The sequence below is a fragment of the Salvelinus fontinalis genome, chromosome 2, assembly GCF_029448725.1.
Source record: "Salvelinus fontinalis isolate EN_2023a chromosome 2, ASM2944872v1, whole genome shotgun sequence".
NCBI lineage: Eukaryota > Metazoa > Chordata > Actinopteri > Salmoniformes > Salmonidae > Salvelinus > Salvelinus fontinalis.
This window is the reverse complement of record NC_074666.1, coordinates 32,643,733-32,660,237: the sequence shown is the minus strand read 5'-3', so window position 1 is coordinate 32,660,237 and position 16,505 is coordinate 32,643,733. Positions and strand designations below refer to the sequence as shown.

Genomic DNA, 16,505 nt, shown 5'->3' with positions numbered 1-16,505 from the left:
ACTAACAGTATTACAGCTGAACTTTGTTCATCAGCGTTGTCCCTAGTCTTATGCAACGCTATGCGTGGGGCCAGGTTAGGGTGCGGCATGCCACCCTGTTACCAAGAAGCCTTTGCTGTGGTCAGAGGCGGCAGCTCTTTTTGATCAGACCAGAGATGCCATGATGATAGCTGTTGTCAGAACAGAGACTTTATTCATGTGTGGTGTTGTTATCACCTGGCTTTCATCTCAATTTGCTGGCTGCACATTAACTGGCTTATTGCTGTTCAGTATTGTTTTGTCAAATAATCATCACGGCATACTTGGGTCATGTCAAAGTGTGTGTGACTGAGTGTGTGAGTACATGTGTGTGTGTTAATGTGTAGATTTTGTCTGACCGAGAATATCTTTTTAGCCACTTGAAGAGGCATACTGAGCGTCTGAGGAGTTATTAGCATATTGTCTTTGTTTAAGTTGTTCTAGGTTATTGTCATCTCACTTTGTGTTGTGACATGCCTATGTTGTTCAGGCTTGCATTCAACATATTTTAAGAATGAAATGAAGCATTAATTCATTCCAAGACCAAGACGCTTCAGGGCGTACAGCCATAGACTTAGCGTTATTCAGGGATTCAGTTTCCTTTCTCACTGAATCACATAGAACATATCCATTAATCACTAGTGATTGTCAGGTACATTGTGAAGGGAGGACTGATCCAGCTTGTTCCTAACCACACCACACCTATGTGTGCTATTGTATCTGGAAGAGGTGAGGTTGAAAGACACAATTCTAGGTTTCTTACTTTCTTCACACTAAGGAAAGACCACAGCACTCTAACGTGAATGTTAGTTTCCCCCTATAAAGATTTTGGGATTTAAAGTGATGTGTCAAAACAAATTTCAGTCAGCTTTGTTGCCCTGAGGGACTAAGATAATCACTTATCTTCTAATCTTCTGCTTGCATGACTATGGAAAATGTAGGCAAGTTAGTAGACGGCTGTACACACAGGAACTTTCTCTCACTCCCAAGTTAGATTACTTTGTGCAGGCCCGATCCTGGCCACTCTGCCGCCCTAGGCGAGGCAAAAATAATTGCAGCCCTTCTAAACCCTGCAAATCTACACTAGTCCCAGTAAGCAAAATTATGTTGAAAAGACGTCTATAATACGTTTTTTTGCAACGTTGAAGTTAGGTTCATTTTAGCTTCTGAATGAAAGGTTAAAATACTTATTTCCCGGACGTTGAAATTAGGTTCATTATCGGTTCTGAATGAAAGTTGATAAGATGTCAGTTATAGATACAAATAGTTACAAATCAACGCTGGTCCAGACCATACCAAATCTGAACCAAACATTGATGTCTATATTTGGCCCAAATCAAGGCTGGTCCAGACCGGACCAAATCCAAACCAAACATGGACGTCAATGATTGGTTCAAGGCCAGTCCGGACCGCACCAAAAAAAGAGAGCCGGACGAGACAGGACCAAAAAAAGATGTCCAAAAGATATCAGTGTTGGTCCGTGCTTAATTGGGTGTAGCCTACAGATACCAATTCCGATTTTTGGGGGGGACAAAACTTACAGATACCGATATATCTGTCAATTATACTGTTTGACTGCGGGGAAATGAAATGTTGTAATTTTTCCACACTGAATTCTTATACATTTCCATCCAAAAGAGCAATTGTCCAATAACTATGCTTCAAATGTTGATTTCATACATTGTGACAATAATGACACATCATGAGAATGGCCGCAAGTGTTCAGATAAGCATGACATTCTCTTTTTTCAACCTATTTATTGAATATCTGTTGAATTAACGGCCGATACTGATATAGCGGTAAAAGGCCAATATCGGCGATCATGAACCGATATATCGGTCGGACTCTAAATGTTTCTATGTCAAACTTGTTTTTTGTATATAGGCAGCAGCCAGTTTAATTGCCATTTGGATCTAGACAGGTTCTTTCAGTCTCTGGTCTGTGTTCCCACGATACACTAACAGCCCAGCGATGATAATGACTGGGCTTGGCATTTTATTGGCACACTGCTGCCCTTGATGATGAAGATTGGGAGCACAAGGTACATACATGTAGTTAATTACTCAATAACTAGTGGTTACAGGCCTGTACACAGTAAAATGGTTTGCTGATCATTTTGGTTCTGTGTTTTATGTGTTGAGTGCTGTGCGTGTGTGCCTGTGTGTGCGTGTGCGAGTTTGTGTGTTTGTGTATGACCAAACAGACCTCAGTTTTATTTGCAAATGTCCTCGTTATTGTTTATCTTATGCCTTCACATTCCTGTGAGGTCCCTCCAGTGTCAAATGGTCAGACTGTTAGAAAGCTAACACTCCCTCCCCCTCTACACAGGCAGTGTCACAATACCCCAAACTCTGCTGTTACAGTGTAACACTGATGCCCTGGGCCCTGGTTCATACTCCTGTCCTGACCTACATCAGTATTCACATGGACACAGAGGGCCTTTGTGGATAAGGCAATACCGTCTAGAAGGACTGGACATACTTCCAGGTGGAGCCATCATTATGTATTGCCTTCAAGTTTTAGATTACAGATGTATAGATAGTTCAAGGAGATTGCTGTCTCAGATTCTATCCAAAAATACATTTGTTTGAAAGGATCACATTTTTACTTAGATCAAATTGTATGTGATACAAACCAGATACAAGTGTGCTTTTCACTCTAGATAAATGAGTCTGTCTGGGTTTATAAGGGCTTTCTTAAGAAAATGGAGGAATTTGAAATAGGGTCTGATCAGTGACTATAGAATGTCTGTGTTTAGTAATATCCTACTCCCCCCAGAGAGGGGAAGCTGGTTCAGCTGGATGGATGTGTACAGTGTAGTAGGTATTTTAAGGGCAATTCCAAGCTAGCATAGCCTGGAAATATGTTTGATATCTCAGATTAATCTGTCAGTTCTCACATAGAAACTTAATTGGGAGGAAGGATGTTTAATATGCTTTTACATTTGTAACACAAACCATTTTTGAGAAAATCATGATTAAAGTGACAATTTTAGGCCTTATTTAGAGCCATACAGGCCTCATGTAAGACCCAATGATCCATGAACTATACATTATACAGACAACACCTCCTAACAGTGTGCTCTAAAATATGGAGCATCGCTACATTCTAAAATACAATTTTACACATGAATGAGAACTCCCTCAGATGGTGATTTGCTAAATGCGCAATCCTACAGGTTAATGTCAATTTCTATGTATAAAATGTATAATTTCTTCAGAAGGAGCAGAGAGCCACTCTGGAAATGTGATGTGTTTTAAGACTGTATTGTTCTAAAAAATTAGCTAAATCAAAAAGGTTTTTTTTGAGATGTTAATAATCAAATTTAATGTGAAAATGTTTATTTCAGAATATAGCCATACATATTTTATAGCACACTGTTAGGAGTATGACACCAAGGTTTTGTCTGTATCATGTACGGTTCATAGATCATAGGGCCTTACAGGAGGCATGTATAGGTCTAAAAGGGGCCTAAAATGGTCACTATCATCATGATTTTCTCAAAAAATGGGTTGTGATACAAATGTAAAAATCATGTTAAACATCCTTCCTCCCAATGAAGTGAGAATTGCCAGAACATTCTGTGATACCTAAAAATATCTTTGGACTAAGCTGCTGTGGAATTGCCCTTAAAATACTTTGACTTGGTTGGGCAATCTCCTAACAGCAATCCTTCAGAGCTGGTTGTTAATTAACTATGAAAAGGATAAGCATATTCAGCTCATAATGACATGTTGTCTTGACTCACAGCCAACATCCTAATGATATAGCCCATGTGCATGCAATACAACATAGTAAGATAAGAATGTAAAAGAGAAGGGCTTGTTTGTTTCTGCATTCTTCTAGCACAATATCTATAGCTCAGCTAACACCTTTATTTTTCTCATTCTCTTTTATCTGCTTCTCCCTGCTTTCCCACTTTCTCCTGCTTTACTATCACTCTCACCCTCCTATACCATTACCCTATAGTTTTCTCTCCTATACCATTAACTCATAGTTGAACTCTCCTTCTCCAATACACATTCTACAGCCTGAGGTCAGCATAACCCCTACACTGGTGCCCTGGTTCACTTGGACACAGATATACAGTACCAGTGAAAGTTTGGACACACCTACTCATTCAAGGGTTTTTCTTTATTTTACTATTTTCTACATTGTAAAATAATAGTGAAGACATCAAAAATATGAAATAATATATATGGAAGCATGTATAGTTGAAGTCGGAAGTTTACATACACTTGGGTTGGAGTCATTAAAATTAGTTTTTCAACCGCTCCACAAATGTCTTGTTAACAAGCTATAGTTTTGGCAAGTCGTTTAGGACATCTACTTTGTACATGACACAAGTCATTTTTCCAACAATTGTTTACAGACAGATTATTTCACTTATAATTCACTGTATCACAATTCCAGTGGGTCAGAAGTTTACATACACTAAGTTGACTGTTCTTTTAAACAGCTTGGGAAATTCCAGAAAATTATGTCATGGCTTTAGAATCTTCTGATAGGCTAATTTACATCATTTGAGTCAATTGGAGGTGTACCTGTGGATGTATTTCAAGGCCTACCTTCAAACTCAGTGCCTCTTTGCTTGACAACATGAGGGGGGAAAAGAAATCAGCCAAGATCTCAGAAAAAAAATTGTAGACCTCCACAAGTCTGGTTCGTCCTTGGGAGCAATTTCCAAACGCCTGAAGGTACCACGTTCATCTGTACAAACAATAGTATGCAAGTATAAACACCATGGGACCACGCAGCCGTCATACCACTCGGGAAGGAGACGCATTCTGAGATAAATGTACTTTGGTGCGAAAAGTGCAAATCAATCCCAGAACAACAGCAAAGGACCTTGGGAAGATGCTGGAGGAAACAGGTACAAAAGTATCTATATCCACGGTAAAACGAGACCTATATCAACATAACCTGAAAGGCCACTCACCAAGGAAGAAGCCACTGCTCCAAAACCGCCATAAAAAATCCAGACTATGGTTTGCAACTGCACATTGGGACAAAGATTGTACTTTTTGGAGAAATGTCCTCTGGTCTGATGAAACTGTTTGGCCATAATGACCATCGTTATGTTTGGGGGGAAAAGGGGGAGGTTTGCAAGCCGAAGAACACCATCCCAACCGTGAAGCACGGGGGTGGCAGAATCATGTTGTGGGGGTGCTTTGCTGCAGGAGGGACTGGTGCACTTCACAAAATAAATTGCATCATGAGGAAGGAAAATTATGTGGATATATTGAAGCAACATCTCAAGACATCAGTCAGGAAGTTAAAGCTTGGTCGCAAATGGGTCTTCCAAATGGACAATGACCCCAAGCATACTTTCAAAGTTGTGGCAAAATGGCTTAAGGACAACAAGTCAAGGTATTGGAGTGGCCATCACAAAGCCCTGACCTCAATCCTATAGAAAATGTGTGGGCTGAACTGAAAAAGCGTGTGCGAGCAAGGAGGCCTACAACCTGACTCAGTTACACCAGCTCTGTCAGGAGGGATGGGCCAAAATTCACCCAACTTACTGTGGGAAGCTTGTTGAAGTTCTTGAAATGTTCTTGAAATGTTCTGCATTGACTTACCTTCTTAAAGTAATGATGGACTGTCGTTTCTCTTTGCTTATTTGAGCTGTTCTTGCCATAATATGGACTTGGTCTTTTACCAAATAGGGCTATCTTCTGTATACTACCCCTACCTTGTCACAACACAGCTGGTTGCCTCACATGAATTTTTAACGCTTAACAAGGCACACCTGTTAATTGCAATGCATTCCAGGTGACTACCTCATGAAGCTGGTTGAGAGAATGCCAAGAGTGTGCAAAGCTGTTATCAAGGCAAAGGGTGGCAACTTTAAGTTAACACTTTTTTTGGTTACGACATGATTCCATATGTGTTATTTCATAGTTTTGATGTCGTCACTATTATTCTACAATGTATAAAATAGTAAATATAAAGAAAAACCCTTGAATGAGTAAGTGTGTCCAAACCTTTGACTGGTACTATAGGTTTAACTATATGGAAACAGATACAAATGTAGTATCTTAATTTAAGCCAGTTTGCTACAGCTGAAAAAGGATCCTGCAGTAACAGGAAATGTGAATTATTATGTGGATTATATGGACATTTTCATTAAGGGAAAATCAAGTCTGACGTTTCAAAGTGGAAATTACAAACTTCAGAAGCCTTTTTAAACTTCAAATACACTACACGTATAAACAAGCATTGCATGAACATTCTCCTGCAACAGGGTTATCAAATTAAAATCTTTAGGTTTGACTCATAGAGTATCTTGACCTTACTGTCTGGTAACCTATGTGTATTTGTATAGATATAGAAAAGTTTCACTCAGGGTATAGCTAACCTCACCATTGTGCTTGAACTTAGTTATGCATGCCCAGTTCAGTTGTATCCATATAAGTTTAACTCCGTGCTATGGAGGGGCAGCAGCATAAAGTGTTTACAGAGCCTGTTGCTTCTTGCCTCAGGTGTTGCTCTGTTCTCCAAACCGGTTGAGTGGCAGCCAGCTTCAGGGCCAAGCCTGTCCCCATAACCTCTACCAACTACCTCTCTTTCACTGGAACAATCCCTGGAATGTTTCCATATCAGACACACCCAACCAGGAGCCAGGCAAGGTTCAAGGACACTCTTCCTCCACACGGGTGATTATACCCAAAACACAGCAGTGCAGGCAGGAGCGAGTAAGCCAAACTATCACGTATCTCTCCACATTAAAAAGCCCCTTATTAATAACCCCTTGTCACTCATCACATAGTACAGTACATGTCATAATAATATTTTTTATTTTTTTTATTTAACCTTTATTTAACAAGGCAAGTCAGTTAAGAACAAATTCTTATTCACAATGACGGTGTACCCCGGCCAAACCCTAACCCAGACGACGCTGGGACAATTGTTCGCCGCCCTATGGGACTCCCAATCACAGCCGGTTGTGATACAGCCTGGAATTGAACCAGGGTCTGTAGTGATGCCTCTAGCACTGAGATGCAGTTCCTTAGACCGCTGCGCCACTCAGAAGCCCAAAGGTTAGCGCCCAACATGGCGCTAATATCTGAGATGTTATGACAGAAAGGGTAGGGGAGAGAGAAGGTGAAATAGAGGGTGACCGTTTTTTAGATTATTACAGTATTATAGAGCAGTGAGGAGGAGCTCTGTGGACCTTTTCTGTCCGGAAGTAATTTCGCCATTCATTGTAGCCATTGGCGCTCTATAGAGTTGCTTTTCTCTCAAGTTTTCTTGTGTCAATTAACTTGTGACATTCTTTGATTACTCATTATACTAATGAAGTCAGATTTAATCAACAAATATGATAGTCAGTTTAAAAATGGCTAAGGGTACACAAGACTGTGTACATATCTGGCTGTGTTGGCTAAATCACTACATATCCCATCGGACCAAGCGGGGAGAGGTTTTTACAGTTCCAAGACCTGTCAGAAACATCCAGCTGACCCTACTCCAATGATGCCGGTGGATCCCAAAACTGAATTTGGATCCGCGTTAAGTAGCAATGATATTCCTCGCCACCTTTGTCTTTTGACACAAGAAATAGCTTGAACCAGTCATGACTATTCAACAAAACAAATCATTTTCAAGTTTCTTTCCAGTGAATGTCTTAGTTCTATGATTGAATAACTAGCAAAGGAGTTATGAAGTTGAGGGTGCAGTTTTTATGACGTTTGGCAATGTGGGACGAAAACTCTCATTTTTCAGCCAGGAACAAACAGGGGAAACAAGGTCGGGACAGGATACAGCTTTTTATGCCCTAATATCAGGAGCGTTTGATTAAACCATTCAGAGACTGAAACAAATACATCAGATGACAAATATTTAAGTAGAGCGACTCGATATACAAATCCTGAAATCAGCTGTAACTGTTAATGGTTAAACAAAGCTTAAAACGATGTTTCAGTGAACCTGAATCCAGAAAATTGCACGGCAAATTCTCCAGTGTTAAATCAACACGGACCAGGTTAAATTTAACCTTGGGCGGTGTCTATACTGGTCCACACTTTTGAGTGTTAAATTAACAGTGTGCTTTGTGCTGACACTGTTACACTTTGTCGATGTTGGGAAATGAACACTTTCAGTGTTATGCAATAACACCTCATATAGTATTTTTAATATTGCGTTGAACCCCACTTGCTTACACCAAGAGGTTCATATCTCATAGGTTGGGCAATGGACACTTACAAAAATATTTACAGGTCTTTATTGCCACATGCTCTTATGTAAGCGCTTATACTGTAAATACTTTAGAACTGGCAGCAGACATGCTAACTTTAATGAATATAACCATAGACCACAAACTGGTACAACACTTCTTGAAAGTCACACCCCCACTAAGCCACTCCTCCAATATAATTTCCCAGTGTGCCTTGTCAATTCGAGTGAATTGTACAGTTACAACCCATGACTGTGTTTATTAGTGACAGAGACATGCTTGTTGAATTCATTCATTTTCATTCCTGTGGACTTCACAAAGTGAGTTTCTACTGTAGGAAAATGTTATATTTTCTACATTGTAGAATAATAGTGAAGACATCAAAACTATGAAATAACACATATGGAATCATGTAGTAACCAAAAAAGTCTTAATGAAATAAAAATGTATTTTAGATTTGAGACTTTTCAAAGTAGCCACCCTTTGCCTTAATGACAGCTTTGCATTCTCTCAACCAGTTTTCCAACAGTCGTGAAGGAGTTCCCACATATGCTGAGCACTTGTTGGCTGCTTTTCCTTCACTCTGCGGTCCAACTCACCCCAAACCATCTCAATTGGGTTGAGGTTGTGTGATTGTGGAGGCCAGGTCATCTGATGCAGCACTCCATCACTCCCCGTCTTGGTCAAATAATCCTTACACAGCCTGTGTTTTGAGTCATTGTCTTGTTGAAAAACAAATGATAGTCACACTAAGCACGAACCGGATGGGATGGCGTATCGCTGCAGAATGCTGTGTTAGCCATGCTGGTTAAGTGTGCCTTGATTTCTAAATATGTCACCGACAGTGTCACCAGCAAAGCACCATCACACCTCCTCCTCCATGCTTCATGGTGGGAACCCATAATGTGGAGATCATCCGTTTACCTACTCTGCGTCTCACAAAGACACGGCCGTGGGAACCAAAAATCTCAAATTTGGACAAATCAGACCAAAGGACAGATTTCCACCGGTCTAATGTCCATTGTTCGTGTTTCTTGGCCCAAGCAAGTCTCTTCTTATTGGTGTCCTTTAGTAGTGGTTTCTTTGCAGAAATTCAACCTTGAAGGCTTGATTCACGTACTCCTCTGAACAGTTGATGTTGATATGTGGCTTTAACTTGTGTCTGTAACTAATTCTGTGAGGTGCAATCTGAGGTGCAGTTTGATTGCCAATTTCTGAGGCTGGTAACTCTAATGAACTTATCCTCTGCAGCAGAGGTAACTCTGGGTCTTCCTTTCCTGTGGCTGTCCTCATGAGATCCAGTTTCGTCATAGCGCTTGATGGTTTTTGTGACTGCATTTGAAGAAACGTTCAAAGTTCTTGACATTTTCTGCATTGACTGACCTTCATGTCTTAAAGTAATGATGGACTGTCGTTTCTCTTTGCTTATTTGAGCTGTTCTTGCCATAATATGGACTTGGTCTTTTACCAAATAGGGATAGCTTCTGTATACTACCCCTACCTTGTCACAACACAGCTGATTGCTTCACATTAATTTTTAAGGCACACCTGTTAATTGAAATGCATTCCAGGTGACTACCTCGTGAAGCTGGTTGAGAGAATGTCAAGAGTGTGGAAAGCTGTCATCAAGGTAACGGGTGGCTACTTTGAATAATATTTTAACACTTTTTTGGTTACTACATGATTCCATATGTGTTATTTCATAGTTTTGATGTCTTCACTATTATTCTACAATATAGAAAAAAAAGGTTTTAAAATAAAGAAAAACCTTGCAATGAGTAGGTGTGTCCAAACTTTTGACTGGTACTGTGTGTATGTGTGTATATACAGTTGAAGTCGGAAGTTTACATGCAGGGAAATCTGCAGGGAAATCTGCAGGGAAAATCAGGCGCAGGAGAGCAGAAATGGGTAGCAAACGGAGCCCTTTATTGAGGCGAACAGAACACGGTACATAGAAAACTAAACACACACAGGTTACAATAACCCGGCGCAAACCAGCCTGGAGTACACATATATTTCATATAATAATTCCACACACAGACATGGGGGGAAACAGAGGATTATATGCACGACGAGTAATGACGGAATGCAAACCAGGTGTGCGGGATAACAAGACAAAACAAATGGAAAATGAAAGGTGGATCGGCGATTGCTAGAAAACCGGTGACGTCAACCGCCGAACGCCGCCCGAACAAGGAGAGGGACCGACCTCGGCGGAAGTCGTGACACCTTTAAATTGTTTAACTTGGGTCAAACATTTCGGGTAGCAACTGTGTGTATGTATATATAAACTCAGCAAAAAAATAACCTTTTTCAGGACCCTGTCTTTCAAAGATAATTCGTAAAAATCCAAAGAACTTCGCAGATCTTCATTGTAAAGGGTTTAAACACTGTTTCCCATGCTTGTTCAATGAACCATAAACAATCCAGGAACATGCACCTGTGGAATGGTCGTTAAGACACTAACAGCTTAGGCAATTAAGGTCACAGTTATGAAAACTTAGGAGAGTAAAGATGCCTTTCTACTGACTCTGAAAACACCAGAAGAAAGATGCCCAGGGTCCCTGCTCATCTGCGTGAACGTGCCTTAGGCATGCTGCAAGGAAGCATGAGGACTGCAGATGTGGCCAGGGCAATAACTTGCTATGTCCGTTCTGTGAGACGCCTAACACAGTGCTACAGGGAGACAGGACGGACAGCTGATCGTCCTCGCAGTGGCAGACCATGTGTAACAACACCTGCACAGGATCGGTACATCCGAACATCAAACCTGCGGGACAGGTACAGGATGGCAACAACAACTGCCCAAGTTACGCCAGGAACGCACAATCCCTCCATTAGTGCTCAGACTGTCCGCAATAGGCTGAGAGAGGCTGGACTGAGGGCTTGTAGGCCTGTTGTAAGGCAGGTCCTCACCAAACATCACCGGCAACAACGTCGCCTATGGGTACAAACCCACCGTCGCTGGACCAGACAGGACTGGCAAAAAGTGCTCTTCGCTGATGAGTCGTGGTTTTGTCTCACCAGGGATGATGGTCAGATTCGCGTTTATCGTCGAAGGAATGAGCGTTACACCGAGGCCTGTACTCTGGAGTGGGATCGATTTGGAGGTGGAGGGTCCGTCATGGTCTGGTGCGGTGCATCATCGGACTGAGCTTGTTGTCATTGCAGGCAATCTCAACGCTGTGCGTTACAAGGAAGACATCCTCCTCCCTCATGTGGTACCCTTCCTGCAGGCTCATCCTGACATGACCCTCCAGCATGACAATGCCACCAGCCATACTGCTCGTTCTGTGCATGATTAACTGTAAGACAGGAATGTCAGTGTTCTGCCATCGCCAGCAAAGAGCCCGGATCTTAATCCCATTGAGCACGTCTTGGACCTGTTGGATCGGAGGGTGAGGGCTAGAGCCATTCCCCCCAGAAATGTCCGGGAACTTGCAGGTGCCTTGGTGGAAGAGTGGGGTAACATCTCACAGCAAGAACTGTGGGAGGAGGAGATGCACTGCAATACTTAATGCATCTGGTGGCCACACCAGATACTGACTGTTACTTTTGATTTTGACCCCCCCTTTGTTCAGGGACACATTATTCCATTTCTGTTAGTCACATGTCTGTGCAACTTGTTCAATTCTTGTTATGTTCATACCTGTAACGATCTGAGTGTCGGGAGGTGCGAAGTCAGACGCAGGAACAGCAGAGCTTCAATATGTAGAGTCTTTTAATACTCAACTTGCAAACACAATGTCCAACACGGACATACTGGGTGTCACACACAACGGTCCAACGACACGAATAAACGAACCCAGTCCACAATAATAATATCCACTCCCGAAATCCAAAAGCCACAATGAAACAATCCCGCACAAAGAAGCGTACGGGCTGGCTGACTAATAAAGCCACACTAATTAACAATTAACTAAACACAGGTGATACAAATAAACACATAAGGAGGGGGAGGAAAAAGAGTCAGTGGCAGCTAGTAGGCCGGTGACGACGACTGCCGAGCGCCACCCGAACGAGGAGAGCCTGCCTCGGTTGAAGTCGTGACAATACCAATATTTACACCTGTTCATTTTGCTGAAAATTAATGCAGTTGACAGTGAAAGGACATTTCTTTTTTTTCTGAGTTTATATATATATATATTATATAAACTGTTTACGACAATACGTTACATATTTCATAATGCCTTACTTTGATTGCCATGTTTTACCACAACACAGTGGTGTTAGGGACCTACAGATTTACAGGCCACATCAGGCCTTCAAGTCACATTATGCTGGCTTGCAAAGTGATATATAATTCCTATTGGAATCCAGCCAGAATTAGGACATCCAACCGTTGGGATTTTTATACACTGGCAACCTGCATTCAGAATAAATGTCAGGGTTAGAAACATTGATAATGGAGACTACCTAAAAAACATTTCAGTAAAAGGTGAAATAAATCTAAGGGGCAGTGATAATTACCCCATTCTCATTTGCACCCAAACATATCAGTGTGTGTGCGTGCTTTAAGTGTGAACATAAACCTAACCAGCTGAAAACCATAGTTTCCTATTGGCTCAGTCTCCCCTTTGGAATCTGGCCTGACTGGCTGCTGTGCGGCTCAACCACACCTACCATGGTTTGAAATTTGATATGGAGGAAGAGATCAGACAGAGAACATTATCTTCTCTCAGTCTACTGGCAGTGAAACCAGGCGAGGCCAGACTGAAACTCTGATCAGTTCAGGCCAAAAACATAAACATCCGATTTCTAGATTTGTGAATTAGCCAAGATATTACATCAAGGGATATCTGAGACTCTTTCTACAGCCCATTTATTTTTCTCTGACGTTGTCAACGTAAAATTGTATTTTTTATATTTTTTATTTCACTTTTATTTAACCAGGTAGGCTAGTTGAGAACAAGTTCTCATTTACAACTGCGACCTGGCCAAGATAAAGCAAAGCAGTGCGACACAAACAACAACACAGAGTTAAAACATGGTATAACCAAACATACAGTCAATAATACAATAGAGAAAGTCTATATACAGTGTGTGGAAATGAGGTAGAATAAGGGGGTGAGGCAATAAAAAGGCCATAGTGGCGAAATGATTACAGTATGGCAAATTAAACACTTGGGTGATAGATGTGCAGGAGATGTGCAAGTAGCGATACTAGAGTGCAAAGGAGCAAAATAAATAACAATATGGTGATGAGGTAGTTGGATGGGCTATTTACAGATTGGCTATGTACAGGTGCAGTGATCTGTGAGCTGCTCTGACAGCTGGTGCTTAAAGCTAGTGAGGGAGATATGAGTCTCCAGCTTCAGTGATTTTTGCAGTTCATTCCAGTCATTGGCAGCAGAGAACTGGAAGGAAAGGTGGCCGAAGGAGGAATTGGCTTTGGGGGTGACCAGTGAAATATACCTGCTGGAGCGCGTGCTGCGGGTGGGTGCTACTATGGTGACCAGTGAGCTGAGATAAGGCGGGGCTTTATCTAGCAACGACTTATAGATGACCTGGAGCCAGTGGGTTTGGCGACGGATATGAAGCGAGGGCCAGCCAATGAGCGCATACAGGTCATAGTGGTGGGTAGTATATGGGGCTTTGGTGACAAAACGGATGGCACTGTGATAGACTGCATCCAATTTGCTGAGTAGAGTGTTGGAGGCTATTTTGTAAATGACATCGCCGAAGTCAAGGATCGGTAGGATAGTCAGTTTTGCTAGGGTATGTTTGGCAGCATGAGTGAAGGATGCTTTGGATTGGAGATGTTTGATGTGAGTCTGGAAGGAGAGTTTACAGTCTAACCAGACACCTAGGTATTTGTAGTTGTCCACATATTCTAAGTCAGAACCGTCCAGAGTAGTGATGCCGGACGGGTAGGTAGGTGTGGGCAGCGATTGGTTGAAGAGCATGCATTTAGTTTTGCTTGCATTTAAGAGCAGTTGGAGGCCACGGAAGGAGAGTTGTATGGCATTGAAGTTCGTCTGGAGGTTAGTTAACACAGTGTCAAAAGAAGGGCCATAAGTATACAGAATGGTGTCGTCTGCGTAGAGGTGGATCAGAGACACACCAGCAGCAAGAGCGACATTATTGATGTATACAGAGAAAAGAGTCGGCCCGAGGATTGAACCCTGTGGCACCCCCATAGAGACTGCCAGAGGTCCGGACAACAGGCCCTCTGATTTGACACACTGAGCTCTGTCTGAGAAGTAGTTGGTGAACCAGGCGCGGCAGTCATTTGAGAATCCAAGGCTGTTGAGTCTGCTGATAAGAATGTGGTGATTGACAGAGTCGAAAGCTTTGGCCAGGTCGATGAATACAGGTGCACAGTATTGTCTCTTATCGATGGCGGTTATGATATCATTTAGGACCTTGAGCGTGGCTGAGGTGCACTCATGACCAACTCGGAAACCATATTGCATAGCGGAGAAGGTACGGTGGGATTCTTAATGGTCGGTGATCTGTTTGTTAACTTGGCTTTCGAAGACCTTAGAAAGGCAGGATAGGATAGATATAGGTCTGAGCAGTTTGGGTCTAGAGTAGAGGTCGACCGATTATAATTTTTCAATACCGATACCGATTATTGGAGGACAAAAAAAGCCGATACCAATTAATCGGACAATTTTTTATTTTTTTTAAAATTATTATTTATTTAAAAAAACAAAGTGCGAGTCATAATTCCCATGACACCTTTTAGCAAAATCTGAAAAGCGGTTCCTTCATTTATTCCATAAGATATTTTTTAGATTCACTTAAACTAAGGTCTGTGTTTCGTGTAGGCTTACATCACTGTGCCAATTTTATAACTGTGTAGATATCCATAGGACAAGGTAACTCTGATCAATATTGGCTAAATATAAGCGAAGATAAAAAAAATTGTAGAGTGGCTTTATGAAAATATGTTGGCAAACGTTACCTTATCCTAGTGAGATTTGCACGGGTATCAAAACGTCGAGGTGGTTTAAGCCTGCACGAAACACAGACCTTATTTGAAGTAGATCAAGACATTCTCTATGGAAGACATGAACGGTAAAATAATGAAGAAACCCCTTTCAAATTCAGCCGCAAGTTATTACAGGAATTATAACGCGTCGACTATTTCTCTCTAAACCATATAGCTTTGACTAATCCGGAAACTATCACCTCGAAAACAAAACGTTTATTCCGTTCCGTATTTTATATAACGGGTGGCATCCATGAGTCTAAATATTCCTGTTACATTGCACAACCTTCAATGTTGTCATAATTACGTAAAATTCTGGCAAATTAGTTCGCAAAGAGCCAGGCGGCCCAAACTGTTGCATATACTCTGACTCTGCGTGCAATGAACGCAAGAGAAATGACACAATTTCACCTGGTTAATATTGCCTGCTAACCTGGATTTCGTTTAGCTAAATATACAGGTTTAAAAATATATACTTGTGTATTGATTTTAAGAAAGGCATTGATGTTTATGGTTAAGTACACATTGGAGCAATGACAGTCATTGATTGATTGTTTTTTATAAGATAAGTTTAATGCTAGCTAGCAACTTACCTTAGCTTACTGCATTCGCTAACAGGCAGGCTCCTCGTGGAGTGTAATGTAATCAGGTGTTAGAGCATTGGACTAGTTAACTGTAAGATTGCAAGATTGGATCCCCCGAGCTGACAAGGTAAAAAATCTGTCATTCTGCCCGTCCTAGGCCCTCATTGAAAATAAGAATGTGTTCTTAACTGACTTGCCTAGTTAAATAAAGATTAAATAAAGGTGTAATTTTTTTTTTTTTAAATAAAATAAAATTGGCAAATCGGCGCCCATTGTTATGAAAACTTGAAATCGGCCCCGATTAATCGGCCATTCCGTTTAATCGGTCGACCTCTAGTCTAGAGTGTCTCGCCCTTTGGTCTAGAGTGACCGCGGCAGCTATTAAGCTATTGCCTACAATAGACGGGCCCTATCTATTGATTGTCCTGATATAGGACAGCCAGCCATTATGAGGCACCAGGATCCAGTCGCTGAACCAGTCGCTGAGGGGATGAAGTGGAAACTGAGCCAGTGTTGTGAGAGCATGATGGTTCTGCCTGTACTGACCTGTAAAATGTAGGGGCGGCGGCTCATTCTAAATATTTTACGGCGTGGTTTGCTCACAGCTGTTGTGTTTTCTCTTTACATGTTAAATATGACTAGGGTTAGTTATGGTGTCTTTTGAAAGACTCCTTTAAGGCCTTGTGTCGGTTGAGGACTGTTGACAAAATCAGAGGTTCTCAATTCTCTCCTCAGGGACCCCCAGCTGTTCCAGGGCTAGCACACCTCATTCAACTTGTGAATTAAGAC

The 16,505-nt window shown here is 41.6% G+C and overlaps 1 protein-coding gene across 3 annotated transcripts in view; it reads left to right on the top strand.

Annotated features, from left to right (window-relative positions):
• The window catches only part of LOC129817003 (protein POF1B-like), a 32,063-nt gene that overhangs the window by 3,840 nt on the left and 11,718 nt on the right, over positions 1–16,505 (top strand). The gene's annotated exons all lie outside the window — the stretch shown is intronic.